Here is a 15073-nt window from a genome sequence, read left to right as displayed (position 1 = left end):
TTGGAAAGAAATTAAAACTTTTATCCAGCAAGGATGTGTTAAATTGTTAAGAAGTGATAGCAAGGATTTATATTGTTAGAAAATATTTATATTTTGAATAAATGCTGTACTTTTTTACTTTTTATTCAGCAAAGAATCCTGAAAAAAATATCGCAGTTTCCAAACTTTACTGATCCAAACATTTGACCGGTAGTGTGTGTGTGTGTGTGTGTGTGTGTGTGTATATATATATATAATGTAGTGTATTATATCTGTCTTTTTAAACATTTTTATTCTTTTTCAAGCCATCAAGTTTCTCTTAATGAATTATCTACAGTATCCACACACTACTTCTTACCTTTCAAAAGTTTGGGTCAGTATGTTGTTATGTTATGTTATGTTATGTTATGTTATGTTATGTTTATTTATTTTATTTACTTACTTACTTACTTACTTACTTACCCAAAATAAATTAATGCTTTTATTCAGAAAGGATGAATAAACATGTTTGTTACATCGTACAAACAAACAAATAAATAAATAAATGTTGTTATTTTGAAGCTTCTATTCACCAAAAAATGTAGCACAGTTTCCACAAAATTAAGCAGTGCACCTGTTTTCAACATTGACACTAATAATAATTCTTTCTTGAGGAGCAAGTCAGCATATGAGAATGATTTCTGAGGGATCACGTGACACTTAAGACTGCAGTAAGACTTCAGCTTTGCCATAAATTTGACAGGAATAAATTACAGTTTAAAATATAGAAACTGTTATTTTATATTGCAATAATATTTCACAATATTACTGTATTACTTTACAATTTTACTGTATTTTACAAAGAAAAAAACTCATCAACCTCAAACCTCAAACTTGAACAGTAGTGTATGCACACAAAGACATCGATTAAAATAAATGTATACAAGGATCTAAAGTAGTGACAGAATAATGATATACTAACATATATTTAAATCAGCCCCAATCACACCCTCACCCACATGCAGGCTATCTAACCCACTTAACACTTTAAATACACACACAGCATGTGTACAATCACACCATGTTGTCTACAGTGGCACCGTTTGGCTCTTCCACATCCAAAACACTCGTCACATTACCACCACCCAGTGCCAAAATAGCCAGATGGGTCTGTAGCTAATGTTCACACAATTAACTCCAGAGCTCTGTGCCTCTTTCCCTCCATCCTTGTATAACCTCTTCCTCCCTGCCTCCCCCAGCTTGAGACCAGCACTTATTACTGCCTGCCATCCGCTGACCTCTCACCATGGAAACCCAGCCACATAGCTCACACACACCTAGGGTTATAACCACAAGCAAATTTGTTCTTCGTTTCCAATCTATGACTGCCTAGAGATGGAGGAAGGGCCACTGGGAAGGGCTGAGTATATTGCACCCTCATGGCAGTCAGCTTGGTTTCTGGACCAGAGTGATGGGCTGGCAGGTGACCCTCTCCACTAGCTGCTGGGCCCGGTCCCAGCCGTGGGCTCTTTAATTGTGCCGCAGGGGAGCCCGAACTCTCTCCCTCTCCGGTCAATTACGGCGCTAGTAGGTTTAGACAAGATTGAGAACGCATGAGACAGGGAAAGGGAGAGAGATAAGTTTTGACTGGATTTCAGACAGAGTGAATTGGTTTAAATAGCCATGTTGGCTGAGAGACCCGCCATCACTGCAGAGCACCTGCATGATAGTTATGTATCGGTCGACTAATGGATTCTGGCATTATGGGAGAGTTAAACATGCTTCAGTAGCCTCAGCACGGGAAGAGGGGGAAAAAGCGTCAAATGGTCTCTTTGACATGACATAGACCATTAGATCCGCCATCAACATGGCAAACATGCGTTATAGGATGCCGATGCCGCACGCCTGTGGAAAAACGGCACTGAGGCGCATGCAGGCGAATAAATTCAACTCGATTGTTATTATAGGGGGAGGAGGGCTGGTGCACCTCAAGGCCTTGTCCATATAATGTCACACAACATATACTCACCAACAGCGAGCGAACTACACATACAATAAAAAGGGGGATGGGGAGTTTAACTGGACGGTGGTTTGACTCTGGCCTGTCACGCCAATGTCTCTAATCAAATATCAGAGAACTGATGAGAAAATGTAATACAAGGTGGTGTTGGCTGAGTGCTCTGACGTTGATGGTGTGAAATGTGATTAAAATTGAATCAAGGCATATCAATCGTGTGAGGTTAATTTGTATTAACATGCTGTGCCAAAAGTGTGCTTTCAATCCCTGAGATGCCCGTGGCTTCAGAAAAGTTAATAAGATGCCTCACCTCGGCTGAAACGGCAGAGGAAGGAGAGAACAGGTAGAGCGCACCCATTTAATGCAAATTCAGAAGAGCACATACAGCAATGGTCACATCTATCCAGAACATCATCTTCAGAACCCTTACAAAGAAATGGATCCTTATACATTGGGTGCAAATTGTTTTGGACGCTTAAGTCACACTTAAAAATGCATTAATGTTATTGCATGAGGAACAAAATATCAAATCAAACAGCATCTGAAATCTGGAGCCTTTCTCAAGCAAGGTGATTTTTAGTGGATGTAACAAGTGAGAAGTGTTTTTATTATTAACTAAAACTATTTGAAATTTTGAACTAAAATAGCTGAACTAAAATACTTATTGTGACTTCCACCTCATAAATATCAGATGAAAACTTCTGTCATGGCAACAAATTTCTAAACTAAAACTGAAAGCTATAAATATAAAAACAGAAATATAAATAAACTAAAATAAATGAAAATAAATGCTAATTCTAAATATGAATAAATACTACATAATATACTAATATACGTATAATAGTAAAACATATTAAATAATAATAGAATAACACTAGTCCACACAGTTGCTCCAGCAGAGGAACCATAGATGTAGTTCATGATACAGACATGTTTAATGAAAGTAAATAAATGATACATTTTAAAACCTAATTAAAATAAAGTTTACTTATTTAAGCAACTATATTCTCTGTCTCTGCAATTTCTCTGCTGTAAAGTTGACAATTACCTGCTGGATCAAAGTTTGGAGTCAATCCCATTCACAGTCACAAATGATGAAATGCTTTCTATATTGCACCCTGTGGCTGTCTGCGAATGAATTTAGTGACAAGACGAGGGGGAAAAATGTGCCAGGATGGAGGCTTGTATCAGCATCTAAGCAGCACAACACAGACACAAACACTTTCCACCAAGCCACTGCCAAGGCCTGACCAACACCTTAGAAAATTGGAAAGAGAAAAAGGAGAGGAAGAGAGAGGCAGATAGAGAGAGAAAGCATAAACAGGTACAGTATCTACTGTTCTGCTGTTTTGGAATCTTGGTAAAGCATAGCGTACATTACAAGACAGAAGCTTGTCACTCTTTTATGTTTTAAGACTGCAAAAAAAAGCCTCAGATTGTAGTCAATTCACAGCGTGTGCCCATCATCAACTAGTGTGAGGACCTGTGAGAGACTAGATACTACGACACATTTCAGACTTGTTTGAAACCCAACCAACCAGTTGTCAGGTGTGCACAAAATGAGACCACTGCATCCTCACACTCCTCAGAATTCCTACTGAATGCTATTAAAATAATGGCTGTCTATGTGAAGTATACTATGTATTTACAATTTTGGAGCTCAGGGCTCAGACAACCATCAAGTGTACATAAAACACACCTTTAAATAAAACATATTTAAAATTCAGAGGGGAAGAAAAAAATCTGTGAACGTTTATATGCAATGCTTCCTTAAGTCAGTCTTGCTTTATGTTAAAAATAAAGAGACCCTACTTCTTTCCTTTTTTGATTTCTATCAAATGAACATTGCTTAGAGTTGTATATATATATATATATATATATATAATAAATGATATATCAATGCACATCGTTAAAAAAAACAAAAAACTCTTTAATGAAAAACATTGACGTCTCCTCTCCCTCGCATGTACCCCATACTGACAATTAGCAAACAACAACAATTCAACAATCCAATCAATTCCTGATGGTCAAAATCAAGCCCGGCTCTACATTTTTTTTCTCATTCAAGAAGCTGTTTCACTCGGACATACATCACAATAAGGAAAAACACACCTTTAAATAAAACATATTTAAAATTCAGAGGGGAAGAAAAAAATCTGTGAACGTTTATATGCAATGCTTCCTTAAGTCAGTCTTGCTTTATGTTAAAAATAAAGAGACCCTACTTCTTTCCTTTTTTGATTTCTATCAAATGAACATTGCTTAGAGTTGGTCAAGATACACATGAGGTCAGAGATCAGGAGAGCAGAAACAAATAAGACAAAATGTCAGAGAGAGGGTCGAGTTGTCAGACCATATGGCTCTCATACATCAAGTGAAGACCTCAAAAGCTGACCTTTGCTGGCGAGAGGTCAAGAAAACTCTCACAAGCGTTCAAAAGAAAGGGCTGAAATGGTGATTGAATGAAACCGAGAAGGAGAAAGGGACACTGATTGAGAAAGAAGGATCTATAGCAATAATTTAGTCAAAATGAAATCAAAATGTCAACGGAAACGTGTTCACTCAAAAATCAAGTCATGACTTACTCATTACTTTCCTTTTTTATACGGAATTACAATTTTAGTTATCGCTAAAAGTATTTCATATGACCTGTGCCCTATATTCAAACATGTCTGAAGCCATTCAATAAGGCTGTGCGTTCACAAGTGAAGTATTAACCTCATTAATTAATCATGTCAACGATGTCATGAACAATTAACGAGTTATTTGTTTGAGTCAGATCTGATCAATGAATCAATAAATAAAAATGGTTTGAATGATTTGTTTGTGAACTAGAATGATCCAGTTAACTCACTGATTCACTGGGGGTAAAAATTATGAGTGAATCATGACTCCAAACAGTCTCACAATAGGCTAATGTATGATGTCTGAAGATTTGGAATATAACACACAAGTCGAATGGACCACTTTATGATACTTTTATACCGCTTTTGTATCCTTTTTGAAGTGAACGATTCGGGCCCTATTCATTTTGAGTGTTTGTAAAAGAGCATAGGAAAAAGTCTGCAAAATGTGTTAGATGGAAGAAACAGTCAGACATTTTTGGATGAACTATCACTTTAAATCTCACTACACCTTTCTTCCATCTTTGAGTTGCTTTTAATGCTTCTCTCCTTGACCTCTATCCTCTGCTGTCCACAATAGCCAATCCCTCCCTTACTTTTTTCAATCCCCTCCAAAATTCACTCTCTTTTCCCCAAACTGTCTTGTAACACTGGTCTCCAATCAGGGCTAGGGCTGTTGTGCGGTTGTCTGGGCTCTCAGCTCAGCTTTCCATGGAGAAGAGGCTTTTCACTCTGCTGAGTATGTTGTTGATATTCAGCGAGGCTCCATCTTGAGCACGCAGCACCGGAATTGTTTACTCGACAGGCAGGCGAGGGGAGGCGACGGGGGGACAGCGAGTGTGTCGTCCCCTCTACTCTTCAGACCTCTCTCTTCACTCTCTCACCCCCCTGAACCAATTCCACCTCAGAGTCTCGGGGACAAATTAAACATGATAAGACATCACCACACAGGCCTAGAGAGCAGGGGAAGAGGATCACACCGAGATGTGGCCTCTGCACCATTTTTGATTTGTATGGAAATTAGGAGTCAAACTGCTCGAACAGCCAATAAAGTTGCAGTCTGGGAAATGTAACATTTAGATAAGACACTGGTGGCAATTACCACTGATAACATGACCAAAAAAAAACAACAACAACAATGCGTGCAGAAAGTAAATAAAATGTAAATGCATTTGAATGATGCTGCAACAGAGAATGTCTATAAGGATTTTTGAAAAAACTAACATTTGTGCTCACTATACATTTGAATCAATTCTCTCACAACTTTAAGTTTTATTTAGTTTAATTACAATCAAGGTTAAGTGGTCACATTTTATTTTAAGGTCCAATTCTCGCTATTAACAAACCATTAACTATGACTTTTGCCTCAATAAACCCCTAATTTGCTGCTTATTAATAGTTAGTAAGGTAGTTGTTAAGTTTAGGTACTGGGTAGGATTAGGGATGTAGAATATGGTCATGCAGAATATGTGCTTTATAAGTACTAAACAGCCAATATGTTAATAATAGGCATGTTAATAAGCAACTATTTAATAGTGAGAATTGGTTCCTATATTAAAGTGTTACCGATTAAGTTTAACACTAAACCAAGTTCATGTAATTTCAATCAAATATTAGAAAACCATAACTTCTTATACAACATATGTTGCTTATAATATTGCAAAATATTGATTTAACTATGAAACTACACGCAACTTTGTGATTCACAGAACAAATTGATTTATAAAGTTTAGCAAATATTAGTAAATTCAAGTACTCTGTCATTTGCGACATAAGCTTGCCTACATAAGAAACACTGAGGAACTAGTTCCGTTAACATATGCAGACATGAATATCTCCAAACCACAGAAGCAAAAGAAACATGCCCATCACCACACTGGGAGTGGGGCGCATCTCTCTGTGGTACTCTAGAGTCCCCGTGCCCACGTCTGGGATGCCTCGTTGTGGAAGTAGTTTGATGCGGACCCCCGCAGGGCCTGAGAGGATGTGACTCCAGCCTAAATTCATCGTCTCTCACTGTCAAATCTCACGGCAGAAAGAAAATAAAGCTCCTCCCTCCTCTACTCGTCTGCCTGGGAGACTTTATGCCTCTGTAATGTGCCGTTGTTTTTGTTTTATTATTTTGGTCTTGTTTTCACTCCCTCTGGACTGCATGTGGAGGGCACACGTCACTATTTTGAAGAGATGTTGATTATTCATATACCCCTTACTAACAGGAATACTGCAAATGATCAGGTGAAGCAGGGCCTATTAATCTCAGTCTTAGCTTGTCCAATCATGTCACACTACTGTACTGAACATGAGATCATCAGCAATAGAATAGTGACACAGAGATTAAGTCCATGAATATTAATGTTTTTTTCTTTGTACAAATCAGAATGTCTTCACTAAAGTCTACCTTTCCTTTCCTGGGAAATGAAACCAAAATACTTGTCTTACAGTGAGTACTTGCTAAAATAATACGACTTGTTTAGTGCAAAGATCTTGCGACAGAAAACGTTCATTAATCTCAGGCTTAACAGCTTTGGCCGAGAGAAGTCGCATGATATATTTAAAAGCTATTCCAAGTATAACACACAATTATAGTGTTTACATAGACCTCTTTAGACTGGATTTGGACAACCTGTTGCAGTAGCGTATGACGATGTCATCTTTTAACTTTCCTTAAACTTTCTCAGGAGAACTCAAGTAGACTAACTTCCGCCGCCTACTCAAAAGTACACGATATATATAAACGACAAGCAAAAACTTGCACTTAAACATCCCCCAAATGAGGAGTTATGAGGCAAAGATTTAATTGAAAGTTTTAGAGTTACTTCGAGACAGGTAGCGTGGTGTGGTGGCCTTTTCAAATGGGCTGTTAAGTGCAGTGGTTGCCCAAATTGCTCCCCTCTGAGATAAGATGATTAAAGTCAGTGGGACATCCGAATGTAGCGATACGAGCCAAGAACGGTGGGGTATCCTCCTCAAAATGCACAGACTCCTTTATCCAGGTCACCCCCTGTGGCCTCTCTAATGCACAATAAACTCATTACAGCCCATTAATATTTAACTATCTAATTTTCCTGCATAAGTGATTTATTAGAGAATGGCAAAAATGAGCGAGACTGTGAGCCTAGGCTGAGGCGGAGCACAGTGGGCAAACAAAGAAAAATTAGCACGGGCCACATTGGATTTATTGAGACAAATTGGCTCTGCGTATGAGAGCAATTAGAGAAATTGCTTTCTTTTCAGAAGCATGCCACCAAAAAGCAACTCTCTACTTTTGGTATGAACACTGCAGAATTCGATAAAGCCATCTGCTGTCAGCTGAGTTGAATTCTAGAGAGCCTAGCTTCAAGGTCAGAAAGAAGCCAATCAATGTCACTTTAATGGAAGACAGTTCATTGTCAGCTATTTTCTAAATACACTGAAGAAAAACTAAGTTTCAATAACATTAATACAATCTGGCAATGATTGCTTCATGAATTTACGATTTTACGCAGTAGCACGTCTCCTTCTCCAATACAGTCTCTGAAGCAAATTCTGCTACAAACACTTACTGGGGAAAAAAGATGACTTACTGGGGAAAAAAGATGTGATTTTATAAAAGTGCAGGTGCCAAAAGCAGTAGTGATCTGATGCTAGAAAGAGCAAGCCATCAAACGAGTGTGTGTTGAGAAAAATTGTTTGTGCATGTTGTGTGCACTTGAGTTTTTAGTGCAAGACTGGGTAGCCTTGGGTCCAGATGGACATGTTGACATCCGAGGATGAGTGATTTTCTGGAGTGATGAAAGAGAGAGAAAGAGAGAGAGAGGAGGGAGAGGGCCAGAGTCATGTGGACAGAGCTGCACTGGCAGATGCTTCCATTCGCAATAAACAGCATCAGCAATAAACAGCTCTGTCCTTAGGGGAGACAAGTGGAATGATCTAACCCCCTGTTCAAAGCGCTTTAGCATGCTGCTTATCAAAAGCCTCCTTTATTATTTTACTGTGGCATTAAGACCAAGCTGTTAATATGAGCCAAGCTGGAGAACAATTCCACCGCATCCTGCATTCGCCTGCCGCAGGGCGTAATGGGATTGGCTTGTATGGAAATAAACATAATTCTAATCAGGTGGTGGTCCTGTGTTATAAAGCCTGGTATGGAAATCTCAAGGATTCCAGTTTCCTTTGATACTGGGATCTGTTATGTTACATAAAATACATTTACGTCTGTTCGCGGTAATGCTTATATGTCCTTTTTCAAAGACATAACACTGCTGTCATTACAGATTACAGGCTTGAAACTGACAACAAGGCAATTCAAGCTCAAAAGCCTTTTTAGGGGATCTTGCTTCTGTCTTATATCTAACAGTCTGTGCAAGGATTTGAGCAAGCATTTCTGATTTCTCAAAAACCTGGTGCAAGAGCTCTCGGTATAGAAGCAGAATAGTAGGCCTCATATCTAATGCCTTCGATCACAAACGGATTAAGTCGGATTCCATCATTATAGGTGAAAGTGTCGGGTCATTTCAGGACCCTCCATAACCCAAGGATTAAGCTGGGCAGGGGCACACAAGGAATGTTGGGGTACTAAGGAGGAGGGAGGAGCGGAAACAGTTGTTCAGAGAGAATTTGATAGAATTTTGGCTGATAAATGGGGATCATGTCAGGCCCCTTGCTGGGAAGCTGAGGTCCTGAGTCACAGCCATGTTTTTAAAAGTGAAATCTGTCGTTGATGCATTACACAGCTGGCAGATGATCTAAAAAGACAGAAAAGTGAATGCTCACACAAGGACTGAATATGAATATGTACAAAATTACAATCCGTATATACATAAAGACATTGTGGCACATTTGTTCAATATTAAATGACATTTACAGAATGGTATAAACTTACATAAAAATAAAAAATAAATATATTATCAATATCAAATGTAATTTTAAATATTTTAATCAAATTGCAGGTCATATGGGTTTTTGAAAAATCTATTTTTTGCAGTTTGTAATGTAGCTATCCTTCAATGTAAAGTCACTAAAACCATGTTCAATTTAAAACCTAAACAGATAAATGTGGCAAAGGTTTATTACATTTGTTAAAGTGCCCCTATTATGGATTTTTGAAAATTATCTTTCATGCAGTGTGGAACGCAGCTCTAAGTGAATGAACACATCCTGCAAAGTTTTAAATCTGAAAGTGCACCGTGTATAAAGATATTGTCTCTCAAAAGAAAGAGTCGACTCTGAACCGCCTTAACGAGTCGTTGTATTTTTGAATCTTCTGCCTGTTACCTATATACGTAACAAGGTAACACATTTGCATAATCCCCGCATTCCCACAAAATACGAACACTCTGACCTGCCCACAAACACTTCGAGAAGACCTGTGTTTTCAGCCTCACTGGGCATTCTAACACAGTTCCCACACCTGGATCTCAAATAAGTAAATAATAATAATGAATGCAATAAAACTGCTGTCACATCACATAAAGTACCACATACAAAGTTTAAACATACCACTGAGAAACGTCCTGATCAAGTCGTACTTGCGATGGAGTTTAGAGCGACTGCATCGGTATCATCCTCGGACTCGAGCTTGAATTGATAAGGTAATATCGATGCCATTTTTGTAACCTTATAGCATCTTTGTTTACAAGTAACCCTCCGGAGCAAAAAAAAAAAGATGGTAATGGGCGTTTCGTTTCCGACACGCATTGTATACCGAAAGACCAATTACAACAGACTTGGCCAGCTGACCAATCAGAGCAGAGTAGGCTAATGGAAGAGAGGGGTTTACAGACATTAAGCTCAGAACTGCTTCGAACGAATCGTTTCGAAATCACTGAAAAATGATTCTAATATTAAATGTATATTCTGAGAAAATTACAATGTTTTCTGACCTTAGATACATTTAAACCTGTTGTAGGGGACTCCAACACAATATTAGGACACTTTAAAATATCATATGACCTGCTCTTTAATAATAAAATAATAATATAAAATATTCCTAATTAAACTCTAAAACAAAAAATGCAAAAAAAATAATAAAATAAATAAATAATAATAAGCACAATTAAGCCTAAAGTAAATCATATTATGAAGGATTTTCCTACCATCATAATTCAACCTTAAAGTACCACTTTTGTGCTTTTGCAAGTCTTCAGTAAGTACAACTCCATCTGCTCAAAAAACCTTCACACTCAAAAACCTTGACCTAAAACTATTTATTTGAACATGGCAAGATGCTGAAAAACTGCATGACCCACTGAAATGGTCTAAGATAGACCAACAAATTAAAAAATAGCACAGACAAAGTTCAAAAATGCAACCTATGCGAACAGTCCTCAAGTCTTTAAAACAGATTTACAAACTTGATTGCAAAATGAATGAAATCAATATACTTTCGTCTAAATACACTTGTAAAGTCTACTCAGTGCTTTATACATCTACCACAATATCATGCTGTCTTAAATTATTTTACTTAAGGGCCAACAAATATTGATTATGCAATTAACCATAATTAATTTGATTATATGGCATATAATGCACAAAATGGGAACAAAATGTTTAGTCACTTGACAGCTCTCATTCTTGCATTTGCTGTACTATCACACAGGGCACTGCTTTAATCTTTACCACTGATTCTGTGAGAGATATATGGAACTCCACAACTTGACCCCCACTTGCTTTTTCTCTCTCTTTCTCTCTCATCATAGGCTCACTGCTCATTAAGAGACAAAAAATTATGGTAGTCCTCCTTTTAGAGGTCAAGTGCTGCCCTGGGCTCCTCCTTCTCCATTAATTACTTCAGCATTGACACCAATTATTAAAATACATCTTCATTAGATCTCGCTTCAGAGCCCCATCTGTGGAGCAGCCAGGAGCCATCTTCACCACCCCATCGCACTTAATTTACCAAGATCAAACTCATCTATTGCCTGAGCCACTCAAAGCACCAACACAAGCGGGGCTGAGCAGTGCCTCCCCAAAAAGCTCCTTCAATTCGGGTTACTGCTAGTCTATGTATGCAAGAGCAAAGAAAAAAAGCTACCATATGACTTCATCCAACATCAATTTGCACTTCAAACCGATGCCAAAAACACAGCTTTCCTCACAAAGCAGGAAAAGGGAGGAGTGCTTGCGATCACAGAGAATATCATTTGAAGTGTTCAGGTGCTGCTGTGAGTTCAAATTTCGGTAAGAATTCATATGATGCACCATTTAAAGAAAACGGTGGTGCTGATGTGGTTTATATTTCAAAAGCAACAAGCAATGCATGTCATCACCGTGCCGAAGAGTCAGACTTCTATTTTCTTGAGAATGGATGTCAGCAGTGAAGAAAACCTATTAGGGCAAGAGGAGGAGCAAGTTTTGCCAGCATCCACCTTATTTCAGTGGCACATAAAAGCGGAGGCGTTGAATTGCTTTTCAAATGCAGTGGGCCATGCCACACACTCAATCCACCAGTGTATCCGATTTGATCCCCCAAGCAGAAACAAGCAGAACCATTGATTGATACCACCAAGCGAAGGGAGTCTGGGGGAAATAGGGAATAAGAGTGTGAGAGAGAGGGGGTGGAAAGGCCAAGCAACTGTGGCTACAAGGAAAACAACATTACAATAAAATTGGAATCTGACAAAGAAGAGGATTTAAATGAGGTCTAAACTGCATTTCTGAAAAAGATCACGCTGCTTCTAAAGCATGTATTGACAAAAGGTAACTGTCGACAATCATGCTAATCTCCAAGACTACAATTTGGGATGAAAGGGCACAGAACACTAGGGTTTTTTCTCAAAAGGTCAAGTCCAACAAAAACTATTATTCCATTTCACTTTAAATCCTGTGAGCATTTAGATGTCTGATTTCCTGAAGATAAGCTCAAAAAGTGGTCTGCCTTTGACTTAGCTTTACTGGATTCACAATGTTATCAATAATTAAACCAGTCTGACAGAGGTGTTCCAAATGTGTCTACACTGATGAAAGAAGTTTTAGATAAAACTTGCATAGCTTCCAAAACTTGCCAACTTACCAAATATTTGAATTAGATTGCAACATTTGAAGCAGGTTTCAAAATAATGCAAACATAGACTTAGAAATGTTACAATTATTGTGTACAAAAATGTCTTGCAGAACCATGATTCATTGCAACTACAGGACATTGATAAAAATATGCTATTATTTATATACCGCTCAAATAAATAAATAAATAAATACATAAATAAATAAATGCTGAGGTGAAATTTCATCATTTTATTAAGAAATTAAGACTGCTTTAAACTTGCATTCTGTCTGCAGTTTGGCCCTATTCCCCAGAAGCTCAAAAATACTACTTTTTAATACAGTAGGAGTCTGGAGGTCTTGAAAGACATAGATCTAAAATCCCTGTTGATCACTAAATCCTTGTTTTGCTAAAAGCTATTTAACACCAGGCAGGGCCTTTGAGCGGTGGGGGAGAAAGAGATTCTGCGGTGTAGCAGAAAAAGAGGAATGTGAAATGGAGCAGCTATCTATACCAAAACTCAAACACCAGTAAGACTTACACTCTGGGGGAAAACTAGATAACAGAGGCCTGTTTTGTATACTTTACAGAGGGCAAGAACACATGTACACTTCCTTGACCCATTGTTCATTACTTTGTGTTCAGTCTCCAGATAAACGCTTTAGTTATAAGCGAGTTGTCGAGAGCACTTTTCCCTGGCCCTTCCAAACAGACCACACTCACCACTACATAAAGCAGCAGTTGTGCAGACAAATGAAGCAAAGCTTGACCAATGACTGCTCTGCCAGCTCTGCTATGAGGATTTATAGCGCGAGGCAAAACTGAGCATCTGCGAGGCCTTATAAAGTAATTAATCCCTGGAGACAGGGTGAAGACACCACCTACCACCTGCTCCTCCTCCTCCAACTGGTGCCGTGAAAGTATATTTTAGAGATGCAGTCTTAGCAGTACACTAAGACTAACTCATCAGATGTCAGACAGTTCAAAGTCAGTACGATTACCAATGGTATAAGATCACTCTCTCTTCCCTTCCACTCTCTTTCAGCGATGAGGTTTACCATCGGTTAATAATCTTTGAATTAAAAGTGGTATGAGGAAGTAAGGTTCTACTCATTGGGTGAAAGTTCCCAGAATGGGTCCAATTCACATCTTGCTCACTTCAAAGCTTGAGCCACAGAATCCTAGCTTCATCTTAAAAGAACTGCTGTAACTATCAAACACAGAAAAGCATATTTCATTCATGAAGACTTTCAGTTAGGGTTCAGAAACAGACCTGGGGAGAGTTGAGTCAGTGGGTACGCTTCAGGCGTAATTGATAGGAACTGAGCCAAAGATGGGTCCCTGAGGAACTCCTCAACTCTTACTTATAAAACCTACACCTGTGCAGATGTAATACAAAGTGTAGACGACTGAAACCTAAACACAATTATATGAATAACTGATATGTTAAATTAAATGAAAAATTGTGTTTTTGATTGGTCCAGACGCTACACTAAAAAAAAAAAGTGCTTGGCTTCACAGGAACAGGCTGTGTTTTTGTCAGTGTCTCAGAAGAGGAAGTACAAACCCCAGTAGTAATCAGCAATGGTTATATTCATCGCCATAGTCATATAGGCACTTCTGCACATCTTAAACCACCACATTATGCTTAAAGTGTTGCTGGATGTAGTTTAACAGGCCAATATAATGTCAATACTGGAGAATAAGAGGAGTTATCTGGAGCTCTGCCAGTGGGCTAACGCTTGCAAACTCCACAGACCGCAGTCAATCTGCTCTCAGATCAGTTCACTTCAATGACTGATCATCTGACCACCGCTGCACACATGAGCAGACTCTTCAATTGTGCTCAATGTCTGACAGGCCCTCTGCAATGCCCCTTTATGAAACAGGCATTTAAATATACTGAGGCCACTCACTGTCAAAGGTTCAACTTACTGCCTTGCCGAAGGAAACCTCCATTAAACACACACACACACACACACACACACACACACACAAAGCATGCATACCTGATGCATACATTACTCCAGTTTTCAGTGACACAATCCTTCAGAAATCATTCTAATATGCTGATATGGTGGTCAAGAAACGCTTAATATCAATGCTAAAAAGAGTTGGGCTGCTTAAGAATTTTGAGGACACGATACATTTTATTCAGAATTCTTTGATGAATAGAAAGTTTAAACATTTTTTAAGCATTTGTGTAAAAGTTTTTTTTTATTATTATTGCAACAATGTTGCTGTCTTTAAAGTCCTCATGAAATCAAAATGTACACTATTTGCTTTGTTAGAGCACATTGCAAGCATTGAGGTGAACAATTAAACCAAGTTAATCCACTGGGGGAAAAAATGTGTATCTTTGTAATATTCTATCAAAATCTGAAAATTTGCTTCTGCTCTGGAATGGAATTTCTTCTCTGATGACATCAGATTGACAGCTTGGGCATAATATCCTTAACTACTCCCCTCTAACTGTTAGCTAGCTGCGAGCGAGAGATGGTGAGGAGGAGCTCT

At 38.4% G+C, this 15073-nt stretch overlaps 1 protein-coding gene across 1 annotated transcript in view; it reads right to left on the bottom strand.

Annotated features, from left to right (window-relative positions):
* Positions 1-15073, bottom strand: part of LOC107690092 (protein diaphanous homolog 2-like) — a 141975-nt gene that overhangs the window by 120889 nt on the left and 6013 nt on the right. The window lies entirely within an intron of this gene.

Source organism: Sinocyclocheilus anshuiensis, unplaced genomic scaffold (assembly GCF_001515605.1).
Source record: "Sinocyclocheilus anshuiensis isolate Anshui unplaced genomic scaffold, SAMN03320099.WGS_v1.1 scaffold1737, whole genome shotgun sequence".
NCBI lineage: Eukaryota > Metazoa > Chordata > Actinopteri > Cypriniformes > Cyprinidae > Sinocyclocheilus > Sinocyclocheilus anshuiensis.
Note: the sequence above shows the minus strand (reverse complement) of the source record. Positions and strands in the feature narration are given on the sequence as shown.